This window comes from Chenopodium album, chromosome 14, assembly GCF_948465745.1.
Source record: "Chenopodium album chromosome 14, dcCheAlbu1.1, whole genome shotgun sequence".
Taxonomy (NCBI): Eukaryota; Viridiplantae; Streptophyta; class Magnoliopsida; order Caryophyllales; family Amaranthaceae; genus Chenopodium; species Chenopodium album.
In genome coordinates this window covers 3,112,736-3,124,893 of record NC_137847.1, presented here as the reverse complement: position 1 = coordinate 3,124,893, position 12,158 = coordinate 3,112,736, and positions in this window count along the sequence as shown.

Genomic DNA, 12,158 nt, shown 5'->3' with positions numbered 1-12,158 from the left:
AAAGATCGCGGAAGAAGAATTACCAGACAAGCAACTCAGCAATCGAAGACTCGCTCTGATACCATGTAAGAATTCCAGAAAAAGCTTCGAGAAATCAAATGAACAGTAAAAATGGAGAACAGAGGAGAGGTAGAAGGACGGATTTTATTGAGTCCTTAGAGAGAGAAAATGTTTACAGAGAATTGAAAATCAAAGAGAGAGAAAGTACTGAATTAATTAATTAAGGAAAAGACAACTTGCTGGTTATTAATACCAGCTAACCAACTGTAAACGAAAGAAGAAATGAGCTGTAAAAGCTCCAACCACCTAGCAGACGTGGCAAAGTTGTTATAACAACTTGAGCTGAGCTGTCATACTTAACAAGTCCTTAATCTTCTAAATTGAGTACTACTTTCTTGTTTATTTCTTTATTGTGGGATGCACATCTCAAGTCTCAACACTCCCTCCTTTCCCCTCACTTTTTACGATCTTTCAATTTAATATGGGACAAATAATAGTTCTTCTTACACAGTCACATGTGGATCGGTTCATGGGTTTAACATTAACACCTGTTTATGATTGACTTACATCATAAACTTCTACACACTTATTTTAATGATTGAAATAGCTTACTTTATTGCTCATGGGGCCATGGCACTATAATGTAGCATGAAGATAAATCACAAATTCACAATCTATTATCATTAAAAAAGGATAAATCATAATAATGTAACCAAAAAAATGGTCCAAATGGAGGCTAATAAAGAGTTGAAAGACTTGGCGTGTGAACTTGTGACCGTGTAGGAGGGGACGAGTGAGTGACGACGTCGACGGTTCCAAAAAGAGTTTCTACATTTTACGAACTACATTATTATTTCCAACTTAGAATATACCCACCCTTTTATATTCAATCCGTGTTGCGTTTCCTTTTCAGTTTTACTCATAAGTCATAACCACTGGCGGATCTAGGGGGTACATAGATTTACAGTTGTACCCCCATTCTGCCAGGAAAAAAAAAAAAAAAAGTCTGGTAAGAAAAGAGATCGCCTTTATCAAAGAGGTGGTCTCTTAGGTTCTGTTATGTAGTTAGTTATTCAGCCCGCCTTTTTGTGTAGCATCAAAGAGACCGCCTACTTTAAAAACAGGTCTCTTAGCCTCTTTGGTGATAATTTTAATTTTTTCAGCGGAGATAAGTATTTTTTCAATCAAAGAGACCTGTTGTTCCAGATAACAGGTCTCTTAGATAATCTCTTTATAAAACTTATCGTCGGAGGACGGGATGTATTGTACACGCCATTAGTAATACAAAGTAAAATGATTTATGACTTATTAATTCAAAATTTAGTTAGGAAAAAATTATTGCAATTTACATTATTTTGTAAATTTTTTTTTATTGAAATTCATTTCGTACCCCCATTTTACAAATCCTGGATCCGCCACTGGTCATAACAAGTTCCAACAGTAAGAAAAAGGGACAGTAAAATAACTATAGTGTGAAAACTTTCTTCTTCTTGTGTGGCTTTTGCTTAATTAGTAATTTTGACGGAAAAATAGAGAAGGAATGATCGAAATGGAGGTACTCGTAAATGTTAGGAAATCAATTTAACCAATACTTGTATATAATTGGATAGACTTAGGGCATGTTTTGATTAACTGAATTGAGCTGAACTGAACTGAACTGAATATTTTATGAGAGAAGGAAATTAAGATATGAACTAAACTGAATTGAACTAAGCTGAACTGAACTGAACTTTTTGGAGCTGAACTGAACTGAACAGGCTCTTAGATTCAGGACATTTTTGTTAAAATGACCCTAATACCATATTAAAGGATCAAGTCAACCATAAACTTAATTACTTGTATATATTTGAAGTTTATAATTTGTTTATGTACACTATTAATTAGGGGTGTCCATTATTCGGATAAAAACCGAAATCCAATCTAATCCAAACCGAATTATCAATTCGGATCGGATCCAAACTTTAAATCGAATCGGATCGGATTGAATTTTATTTAAAATTCGTATTTTCGGATTGGATCGGATTGACCTTGTTCGGATCGAAAAAACCGAAATAACCGAATTATGAAAGCGTTATTTTACAAAAAAAATATTGTTAATATTAATCATGTTAAACTATGTTTATGATTATAAAAATATTAATCATGTAAACCTATGTTTTCAATACTTGTATAAATCATGTACTACTATAATTTCAAGAATTAAAATTTTATTATTGCAATTTTATTTTTATAATCAAATAAGACCCAAAAAAATTAGCAACGTATTTTAATTCGGATTTTCAGATTGGATCCAAATAACTGAATTATAATTCGGATTGGATTTGGTAAGTAATTCGGATCGGATTGGATTTGAAAATTAAAAACCGAAATTTATTTCGGATTAGATTGGATTTGGGCTAAATCCAAACCGAAAACCGAATGGACACCCCTACTATTAATATCCGTAGGAAAAGGGGAGTTTAAAGTTTCTTTTAGGGCCCGCCTGGATTCCAAGAAGTAATTAAGGTAGTAAAAATCAATGGGGCAAAAGTTACAGAAGGATTTGTTATTGGGTGATATTTACTTTTTCAAGAGTTTGGCATCTTTACCGGGTAAAAGCAATAAAACTTTCATTCGCCTCATCCTCCATAGCAAGCCAAGCTTGAAATAGAGCTACACCAGTACACCATTGAACGGACCACCACATCAACCACCTTATAAACCTAATCCTACCTTGCAAACTACCATTAAATGCCCTGCTTATAAAAAATAAAACAGCAGATCTGAAGAAGAGGAGAGGCGAAAGAAAGAAATAATTCATCAAAAATACTCAATGAAGGTATAATTCAACTCTTTTGGGGTGAAATTTGAGTATGAAGGTTGTCAATCTGAAATTATTGGTCAATTTCAATCGCTAATTGATTGAATATAGCACACCTTGTTTATAAAAAAATGGAGTAAAGATGATGGTGAAAAGAAGTGATGGCGGTAGAAGGGAGATGGTGGCAGTAATCGGTAAGAAGCCTTGGCAGTGGCTGGCGGCGGAAGGTTGAGGAAGGGCTGGTGGTAAATGCTACGGGTAGAAGATGGAAGAAAAGAGGAGAGAGATGGAAGAGAGAGGAGTGAGTTGTTCAGGGGAAAAAAATTACGCTAGGGGGGCCTGGGTAATTTTTACCCCCATTTTTAGGGAAACATATTACCCTTCTAAAATATTACTTCCCAACCAGGCAAATAAAAAAGCTGAATTTTTTCTCCCATAGCTTTTACCCTTCTTTTACTGGTAATCTAAACGGGCCCTTAATGTTATACTCCGTAAGTGGTGTAGATGCAATTTAATGCTGAAATTTGAAGTGAACACTCCTAACCTGACATGCAAGGGATCGAAAATGTTTTTTTAAAAAAATTTCTTTGTTGTCACATGAAGACGTGAAGTGCGTAAGTGTAATGGTTGTACCATATACGAAGTAAATTACTATTCCGTGTCTAGGTAAGTAGACATCCAATGGTCAAGAGTTCAAGACCAAAGTCTGTATTTTTTTTAAAGGTAAGATTAATGACTCTACTACATCGGCATTTCTAATAGGATTAGTCAATTCAGGCATGTAGGTCAACGCTTGAGAGTAAAGGGGGGAGGTAAGGAAATCCTCCTACTCCCAAGCATTTTGTAGTTAGTGGAGCTCAAACTTATGACCTCAAAGTAACAAGGTGAGTTCTCCACCAATTTTACCAAACTTTGCTTGGTTAAGACCAAAGTCTGTATTATTCATTGGAAAATGGATATATTTAGGCTTATTGTTGTTGATGGTGGTGGTGATGGTGTTATACTGTTATTATAGTTTTTCAATTTTTGTTTTTAGATTCAAAAGGTCATATGACCTAATTTGTATGATGAGCTTATACTTGATCATAAACTTAACTAATCATGTTAGTTTTCAAATACTCCTTCCATTTTTTTTTTTCGGTGTATCATTATTTTGACCGATACACATTTTGGCCATCAATATTTCTACATTCCGTTAGTAAATACATAAAATTAAAAAAGAAAATATATAAATATGCATTGTGACTAATCTAATACAAACATTTAACATAATAAAACTAACATTTATATATTATCAATAATACTTGGTCAAAATTAGTATATAAAAATTGCAAAATTCAAAGTGATACACTAAAAAAAATAAAAACGGAGGGACGAGTAGTTTTTACTTTTCAAAAAACTGAAACCTGAATACGATACCTAACAAGACCTTAATTTTAACATAAGACAAGCGCGAGTATATCAAAATGAAAAATAAAATATTATAATTAGGGGATTCTAAGAGCACATATATATGATTTTATCATAATGATTCATTTGTCATTCACTCATCCCCCCTTTAAGCTACAAGTGATGATTCATAATGATGCTTTAGAAAAATGGGCAACCCAGTGTCCAAAAAAACTTTAGTTTTCAACAGTATAATTCCTTTTATAATGCATCAATTAAAGGGTATGATGAAGCTAATACCTGGGAAATATAAGGTGGTCAATGGCTGCCTTAGTGAACAACCAAGGAAGGTTTTATTTGATAGTGATCAACACACTTGTAAACTAACGTTGGTTGTTGCAACTGTTTTTACTCGATTTTCTTGTTTGAAAACGCAGCAGGTAGGGTTTCAGCAACATTTGATACCAACACAACACTAATGCTTACTTTCTAGTTTCAACGGTCCATTGTCTTAATTTGTCCTTTGATGAGCAATAAACCTATTCTTACGTATGATTTAGAATCGCCTCATTATTTATTATTGTTTTTGTCAATTTCATCGAAAATGTTAGCTAGCTAGGACATTTTTCAAATTAAATCCTTTTCTGTATATGAACGTTATGTCATATGATCTCGTCGTGACTAACATGTACTATGTATGTTACCAGTTTGAATCAAAGCTACACAAACTTGTATCGATAGGCTCTTTATTACCATAACTACACAATTTCTTAAATCGGAATCGATTATGCCTTTGTTCAATTTATACTATTAGTTTTCTATTTAATTATTTGACATTAGCATGTAAGAGATATGTTGGAAATTTTTCTAGCCAAAAATTAATTCTACGTACCAATAACCATTATTTTTAATAATAAACAAATTATTATCTTACTAATCATGTGCTTCATGTCATTATCTATTGACATTAAAATTAACATGATATGGTAATCTTAAAACATACGATTCTTTTAGATCCTTGAAAATTCTTTTTGTATTAATTCGAGTCATTTATTTGGTCACATCTACTTCAAGTAAACTTCATTTTAATCATCTAAGGTCAAACAAAAAAACCTTTGTTTGTACGAAAACTCTTAAGCAGTTCAAACTTATAACATTGCATGATGTAATTCATTGTACAAACTTAGATCATCATTTTGGACCAATAACAAGGTTCTGCCACATTAGATCATAAGAAATAATAAAAACTCCGTGTTTGATTTAATATTTTACTCGTCTAATTAAATTAAATGTGAAAATAATTAAATGTGAACCATAATACAAGAGTTATGGATGCTCCACCATTTGAATTTCAGGTTCAATCTTGGTAGTAAGTAATATAGTACGAAGTAATAAATCCTATGCTAGTACCGTTGAATTTTGTGTGTCTAGTTCATGATCATGAATGCTTAGAAGGTAATAAAATGGTCCATATTTTAGGTGCAATTGCTGAGGATATCTATTGCTTCCAGAATTCCAGCAGGTAGGCATAAATTTTTTATTGAACTCTTTATTCTCTAGTTTGACTTTCATGGTTTGCATTGGAACCATTAGTTTGTTTTTTTTTTTTTTTTCCTAGAGATTTGGGGCCGTGGTTAGGTTCCATTCCCCTTCCAATTATTGCTGCAGGAGATTGAATATGTGATCCCTTATAAATAATGCAGTTTCAATCACCGCTACACCAATAATCAATTGGTACATAAGTTGTGTATATAGTTACGTGTTACAACACACATGTAAGCTTGCACATACATCTCATACCCAAAGACCCACCCTCCTATCTCACCCTACTATGACTTGACCCTTAGAATTCCAAATTCTATTTTGCTATTATTTTGAATTTTATCGGAATATTATAGTTTTAGTAAGCATAAGAAAACAAAGTAGACAATTACAACTTATTGTCGAGTACCAATTTTTTGTTTTATCGATCGTCACTATGAAACAAAATACAATGCAAATTGATTTGGAAAACAATTGTGACTGAATGTCTTGTATCCCTGTATATTAGTCACAAGTTAAACAGATCTTTTTTTTTTTAGACAAAAAGTTAAACAGAATTAGCAGCCAGAAATAAATATTTGTTTTTATAAACTATAAACGGCAATTACCGGACATCAAAACAATGTCAAAGACAGTACATTGTTAATTATTTGTTACCCGTGTTTACTATTTAATTATGTACTTTGGAAAACTAAAGACAATGATCAGATTGATCACAGAAGATTTTCGCTTGATGAAAAAATTAAATAGGTAAGGTACTGTAATTTCTTTTGGAAGATATTCAATCAAATTTTCCAAGATTTACAACAATGTCGTAAACACGAAGTGTTCCCGAATTTAGTGATATCCCAAAATATTAACCAAATAAACTATATTTGACATCTACAATTTGTCAATTTGTACTAGTTTGACCGTACGAATGAGTTTTATTCATTTGATTTTTACTTATTTGAATTTATCTTATCTTTTTTGAATTTACCTGATCTTATCTAGACTTATTATGCCTTATACAAACTTATTTTAGTTGTAATTTTTACTTAGCTAACCTTTATTAGAACTTATTTCCTGATATGAACTTATCTAAACTTGTATAAACTTATTTGATGAATTTATTACTCTTGAAATAAGTGAAATAATGTGAATTGAACATACACTAATGGTCCATAATTATTATCTCATACAAGTACATTTGAAATAAGTTTTTGGTTAAGTTGGTCTCAAATCAAAAGCTATGTCATGTCCATAATTCAACCCCAAAAGATTCTCATATAAGTGGACATGATAGAGTATATAAATCAATTGGGCTATAACAATCCGCTTAAAGAAGTAATTTAATACTCTTGTAGTAATCAACTAATCATCATTGTCGAGTATTTGGAATTTGGAAACTTTAAAGGAATCTACCATATGATAATTTTATTTATTTATTTATTTATTTTATTTTTTTTTATTGAGGGAATCTACCATATGATTTTTTTTTCTACTTTACTAGGTTAAAAAGAGTTATAAATCACATTTATATAAAGCAACTAGATGAAGCCCGTGCGATGCACGGTTTGTTAGTATTTTTTTAAAAAATATTTTTCATATTTATGCGATTAAAATTGTTATTATATTAGTTTTAAAATATTAGATAAAATTCCTAATCTCAAAAGATAATATTTTGTATTTAATTAATTTAAACTTTAAAATCTCATTCGTCAATTTTGCTTACGTGTCATTTGAATTGTTTAATTGCAAAAGAAATTAATAATCTCTTATTTAATTGGCTACAACTTAAATTTATAATCCTACATGGCGCACTAAGAAAATTAAATCCTTCGTGGCTCTCTAAAAACTCGGGAAAAAACTTCCCTTTATATATATATATATTAGATTTAGGGAAATTCTCAATGGTAGCCTTGTGTTTTTGCTTTTTCTCAATGGTAGCCAATTTTTTTTTTCAATTCTCAATGGTAGCCTCAAACTTTTAAAAAGTTACAAACGTAATCTTATTAAGCTTAAAACGTCATTTTCCCGTTAAGTTTAATGATTTGTGGTTACATATGTGTACTAAGGTTAGGTTACCCATATTTTTGGCTCCAAAGTTTCCCTCCAAAACAAATATTTCCTTTATAAAACCCCATTCCTATCCTCTGTTTCTCATATCTCTCTCTTTCTCACCAAACACTTTCTCTCTCCTGCCAACTTTCTCTCTCCTGCAAATTTCAGTTTGGTGTCAATGGCTGAACAATGGACGAAGATGAAAAGGTGCAACTGCTATCCACCCAAGTACGCAGACATTAGGATATCTGATACAAGAACCAATCCTGGGAGAGCATATTACAAGTGCAACTTATGTGGATATTTTTCGTGGGTTCATGAAGTGGATGAAGCTGTATTCTGGAGCAAAGGAGTTGGGTCAGATGTTCTTGCTGCCATGAAAGATGGGTTGAAGATGTGTGTGAAGATTGTTGTTGTGCTGGTTTTCCTTTTTCTTTTCATGAATATGATGTACTGAATATATGTATGGTTGGGGAAGGGTACTGATTATATGTATGCGTGGTTGAGGGTAGTTAAGGTTGTAAGCATCTCAGTTGATAATTGAATAAAAATGTTGTTTGCTAGTTTACTTCAATTTGCAAATCAATTCTTACCATAAAATAGCAAAAAAATTTGTACTTTTCAGAAGTCTGACCAAAGTTGCCTACAAAATAAAAACAGAGTTATAATGTCATACACATAACTAGGACATCAAAGCTAATAGTGTTCACTTTCAAACAGATACATCACATTTCTGTGAACTTGAGTGGGAATCAAAAAGGCTGGGAAGCAGCTAATGGGCCAACAGATCTTGACTTTCCTCTTGTGACTGGCTGAGAAGTAGTTGCAGGCTGCTCTTTCTGTTGTTGCTTTGTTTGCTTTTTCTTCTGCTTTGCTGTCAACCCTCCTTTGCAAGTCAACTGATTGTGGCCAAATGCATTGCACTTACTGCATCTGATGGTCTTAGCCCTTTTGCCCTTCCTGTCTTCATCATCAGCCCTTTTTCTCTCTCTACTTGGCCTCCCTATGGCCCTTTTCATAGTTGGTGGCTGAATTGCTGGCATGTTGATGTCTGGCCACTGATCTACATCTGGTATAGATCTAATGCCAGAGATATATGCTTCCCTGTATTTGCTCACAGAATACCACTCACTTACAAATGAGTGTGGGTCTAGCCTTGCATGAATTATGGCCCTAATTCCATGCTTACATGGTATTCCAGTGAGCTGCCAGACATTACACAAACAAGTGTGTTTGTTTAGGCTCACTGGAAGCACAGACTTACCATCCATTACCTCATACTCTCCTTCACCACACATGTATGGTATGCAAGTCCTGCTGTCTTGACAGAGCTGTTGAATTCTTCTGACAATGTTAGGGCAAATGTCCTGCCTCTCCCAAGTCTCACAAACTTGTCTCCTTGTGGCAATCCTAACCATTGTGTTTCTTCTTATTCCTACAATTATTACAGTCATTGTTAAACATACATATAAATATGGAAAGTGATGTAACTTGATGTATAATGCAATACCTTCAAGTAATGTAAGGACAGGCCTGCATCTGTCTATCCACAGAGTAGCATTAAAGCTCTCTACAAAATTTGATTTATTGACATCACACTTCAAGTCAGGGTTGAATTTGTGTTTGGTCCACCTCTTTTGTTCACCTAACTTTGAAAACCAAATTCTTCCAGCTGGGTTAACCTTCTGCATTTTTTCCATTGCTTTCCTAAAAGTAAATTCTAAATTTGCCCCAACAGTCCTCCAAAACAAAGAGAATAGCAATGGTCCTGGGAAAGATTTCTTCCAATTTGCACAAAGGTGCTTGCAGCAGTACCTCCTATCAACATCTGACCAAATCTCAGTCAATGCCACATCAATCCCCTGCACATGGTAATGAAGTCAGTTTAAGTGATTACTAAGCAATTATTGCAAACGAAAAATGAATTAAAAAAAGCAATACAAGCTCACCTTCTGCCTATCTGAAATAATACACCAACTATCTCCCCTTCCCAAGTCTTGCAGCAGGTTTTTCAAATGCCAGACAAAGAACATCCAGCTGTCTGAGTCTTCAGCAGTGACAATTGCCCAAGCAAATAGGAACAACTCATTGTTCCCATCCAAAGCTACAGCAGAGAGTAGAACACCTCCATGATTGCCCTTGAGGTGTGCACCATCAACACCTATCAACCCCCTACACCCTTTCAAACCATTTGTGACCCCTTTGAATGCAACAAAAATGGTTTTGAACACTAGTGGCTTCTCAGGCTGTTCTGCTGACTCAACCCATGCACAGTGAGCAGCAGATCCTTGGTTTGTACTCTTTATCATCTCACAGTACTTGGGAAGTAAAGCATAGCTTTCATCATGAGATCCATGAATCTCATTTAAAGCATGTGTTCTCACCCTATAAAGTGTACTCTGGGCCATTTGGACACCATACCTCTGGAAAAGTATAGCATTTAGGGACTTTGCTGATATATCGTTGTTGGCCCTCACATCTTCCATCAGTACCCTTGTAGCCCATGCACAGTTCACCATTGGATTATTCACATCTAACCCAGAACAAGTGTGTTCAGCATTTTTAATGGACTTAATTGCCCATGTCATTCCATCAGGTAACTTAGATGAGTGCAGTCTCCACTCACAGCCCATTGCACTGCACTTCACAGTGTACCTGCTGTTTGTTGCCCTCTCAACTATGACTGAAAAGCCACTTTGAATACAATAATCCCTCACCACATCCCTCACATGTTGCTTATCAGTAAATAGAAGCCATGGTTTAAGGACTATCTTGCCAAATTCTGCATCTTTGTAAAGCTCACCATTCCTATATAAGTTGATGAAATAATTATCATCATCTTTCCCATCATCAAATACCTCATCATTGAAAGGATCAAAGTTGTCATTTATTCCAAAAGCCCCATCCATCTCATCTTCATCTTCCTCATCATCAACACTCTCATCATCATCATCGTCCATCAACAATCCCTCATCATCATCAGGGATGTAATCATCCTCATCATCATCTTCAAACCCTTGTTGCCCATCATCACCTAAATTGACAGTGACCTCCCTTCTCCTTCTAGTCCCAACCCCTTGACTAAGACTGTTGCTCCCCCCACTGACTGAGTTTTCTATTAATATCCCTTTCCTCCTAGCTTTTGTAAGAGGAATCTTCCTCTTAATAGCGGTGAAAGCTTGGGAAGACCTAGTTGACCCTGATGTTTTTCCTTGCTCCCCTATTTCAGGTGTAGGGTTGACTGGAGTAGGAATGACAGAAGGTACAATAGGGTTATCTTGTGTTTGAATTTCAGCATGCTCATTGGGAAGAGGTGGTTGGGTTAGGCGTGCAGGATCAGTGGGTTGAATTTCAGCTAGTGATGACTGGTTAGCATTTTCTGGAACAGGGATTGGGGCTTTCTTGCCTTGTTTTCTTGGGCTCCTCCTTACTATAAGAACTGGGGGTGTGTGTAATTCAGTATTGGGAATGTGATCTGCAGCAGGTATTTGGGTTTGAGTCTGATTTTGAACCCCAGGATTGTCAATACCCAACCACTGCTCAAAAGTGAACCCAATACTTCTACCCCTCCCTCTGCTCCCTCTGCCCCCTCTACTTCCTCTCCCTCTGCCCCCTCTGCTACCTCTCCCTACCCCCCCTCTCCCTCTCCCTGTATCCCCTCTTCCTCTCCCTCTTCTTCCTCTACCTCTTCCAGTACTAGATTCCCTATATATTTCTTTTTCTATTTCTATGTCAGCCATTGTCATGTCAGGGTCAATCTGCATATCACTTAATTGCTGGTGCAAAATTTGATCTTCCCTAGCCTGCATTGTACTTTTCCAAGGTACTAATTTCTTTGTTGGTTCCTTTGGTACAGATTCTACTAATTTCTCAGTTTGATTAGATTCATTGACAGCTTTTCTTGCTTCCTCTGCCCATTCTTCATGCAGTTTTTTTGTTAACCTACTAGTTCTTAAATTAAATGCAGCTTGTGCAATATCTGTTTCACACTCACCATTATCAACCCAAATATGAATCAGAGTTTTACCAGGTAGCCTCTCAAACATTTCCATGAAATCAAAATCATTCCTAAGCTCATATTGTCTCATCTTCCAACAATACTCAAACCTAGGGTATCTAGGTGTTTCCAATTCCTCTATCCTACATATTTCCAAGTAGTCTACGATCACATCAACCAAAGAAGCCTTATCAATGTCATCTATAATAACCTCAACATCAGTATGCTTATATTGAAACTTAAGCACCACTGGATAATCCATTCTGCAACAATTTCATATGAAAAAAATTCAAAAAATAGAATACAGATCTACAAAAACAAGATACATGCTTTCTCACAACGCATGCAATGCAATTTTACCCCTAAACACATACAAACTTGCGCATT